Raw genomic sequence first — 2,506 nt, 5'->3', positions numbered from 1 at the left:
CAGAGGCGGGGGCAGCCGAGCCTGGCAAGTCCTGGCCCCCACCCCCAGAGGCTGAGCACAGACCCGGAGCCTGGTGCAGGTTGCCACGGCAACCCCAGCTCTGGGTTTTCCTGATTTGGATTCCGGTTTGTTTTTCAGCCTTTCCCAATGCACAGAGGCCCACTCCTGCTGGCTCAGGCAGCCCCTCCTGGATGCCAGGAGGAAGATCGGGAAGGCCAGTCCGGGGCAGGCCTCTTCTCTCCCTGGCTCCAGGTCTAGCAGGTAGAATCCTCAGGTTCACTGAGCCGAGGGGAAACTGAGGCCTGGGGAAACACAAGTGAGTGGGTGGCCTTTCCTGCAGTCCTTCTGCTCAGCCAGCCGGCTCTTCCTGGTCCTCTCCTCCCCACCTCTTACAGCACCACCAAGAAGCTGGGAGAAGAGTCGTGGCCTGTGCAGATTCCCTCCTGGAGGGCAGGAGGGACACTGGCGCCCCCAGGCTGATGCTTTGGAATGAATTTCCCCAGGGTATTTTTCTCAGGCTCAGGAGTGGTGGGGTCCAACTCAGTCTACCCACTGTTAGGTGCCTGCTGCCTTACAGCTTCAGAACTTTCAGTAGCCTTTGAAGTATATTTTACAGATAAGGAAATCATGGCTCAGAGGGGCTAAGTGATCTGCCTGGGATCACAGATTGAGAGTAGGGGGCTGGGACCTGCTGTGCTGAGCATGCTGTGGAAGGCTCGACTGCGCTCAGAGGGGACGGCATTTGATTTGACAGGCAGTGGTAGGAGGATCAGGAGAGATTGCGGAGCCACAGCAGGGCAGGGTGGGATTCAGAAAGGAGGTGGTGGGGCCTAAGGCCAAGATCAAGAGACACTTCAGAGATGGTGGCAGCAGGCTCTGTGGTAGATCCTTTGAGAAAGGGGCAAAGTGAGGCTTGGGGGCAAGGAGCTGGCAGAGAGAGGGCTTGGGCGCGGGGCAGGGGATGACTCTGGCCAGGGCCTGGGCCTTGCACAGATGAGCAATGAGGCTGCAGGAGCAGATGCAGGCTTGACCCAGGACTGGTGGGAATGTGGGGAGCTGTGGAGGAAGCCACAGGAGGTCCCTGGGGTGGGATCAGTACAGGGCTGCAGATCTCCCGAGCCCTCAGGTCTCTGTGACAATCAGGATCTGATGTATGGGAAAGGGTCCCCATGGAAGGAGTGTCAGCAGTTGAGGACTGATTGGGGTCCCGGGTATGCCCTCTACACTCAGGTATGTAGCACGTCTGCAAACCGGAGGGAGCCTCGGGGCCATGCCTTCTTCAGGGGCTGCTGTGGGCTGTGGTGAGGGGGCTGGACCAGTGCCAGGCCACAGTCCCACAGGCAGTGTAGAGGTACATCTGCCCTCTCTCCACGTATACTCAGGCCCTCAGGGAGGATGAATCTGTCTCTAGTCTGTTTTCTCGTTGGCATCATCCAGGTTCAGGCTGGGCCTCTCATATCTGGCCCTGGGCCATTAAGCAGACTCTCCAAGGAGACAAGCAACAGGGTGACTCAAGGTTCGGGCTCAGACTGGGGGCCCTGGAGGTTAGCTCTGGTTCCACTGCCTAATTCCACTGCTTGCTGTCTGCCGATCTGGAAGGAACCCCTTCTCTATTTTCCCTTTGGGTGCCATCATGGGAACTCTGGCCAAAAGGTGTGACCTGGGCTGGAAGTTAGGCAGGGAGTGGTCACAGGGCCATAGCCACCAGAACACAGATGAAGGGTCTTCTTCCTACCAGGGCCTGTTACATGGTGAGGCCACAGGACTCTGGGCCTTATGGCCAGGACTAGACTCAGAGCCGTGCCTGATGGACTCTCCATAGACCCTAGTAGGTTGTTGGTTCCTGCTCCGGGGCTGCCCTCTGTGGAGGACAACGGGTGGAGTGGGGTTATCTTCCTGGGTCCCTGCCCCATTCCTCAGCAGGCTTGGTTTTTGCGAATTCTCTTGCTCATTATTTCATTCAAATTGTGTTTTCTGAGCATTTGTATGTGTTAGGTCTCAGAATTCTGAGGTGAGTATGTCACAGGCCCAGCCCTTGGGGAGCACACAGCCTGGGGACAAAGAGGAAGGGTGCACATGTAGGTGACTACTTCGATGGGAAGGCCTTGGGCACTTGGAGCTGAGGAGGCCTCTGGCCTCAGTGAGGAGGTCAGGAAAGAGTTCCTGGAGCCGATGCTAGCCGAGCAGAGACCCAAAGGTGCTGGAAGAACAAGCCAGGTCAGGTGGGGAGAGGGTTTCAGCCCTACGAAGATACAGGAAGACCAGAGGAGAGAGAGAGAGGTCCATCTGAGGAAACCACAGTTTGGTGTTACTGGAGGAAGCAATGGGGGTGTGGGGCCAAGTGGCCCAGGGTGGAGCTCCATGGGTCAGTGGGACCATGTCCCCCAGCACTTTGTCAGCTTTGCCAAGGAGCCTTCCTACCTCATCTGGAGGGAGCAGGGAGCATGGGGAGGCGTTTAGGCCCTCCTCAGGCCGCTGCTCATTCATCCTTTCAGCAGAGCCGGCT

This window comes from Tupaia chinensis, unplaced genomic scaffold (genome assembly GCF_000334495.1).
Source record: "Tupaia chinensis unplaced genomic scaffold, TupChi_1.0 Scaffold147608_1, whole genome shotgun sequence".
Lineage (NCBI taxonomy): Eukaryota > Metazoa > Chordata > Mammalia > Scandentia > Tupaiidae > Tupaia > Tupaia belangeri.
This window is presented reverse-complemented; position numbering follows the sequence as displayed.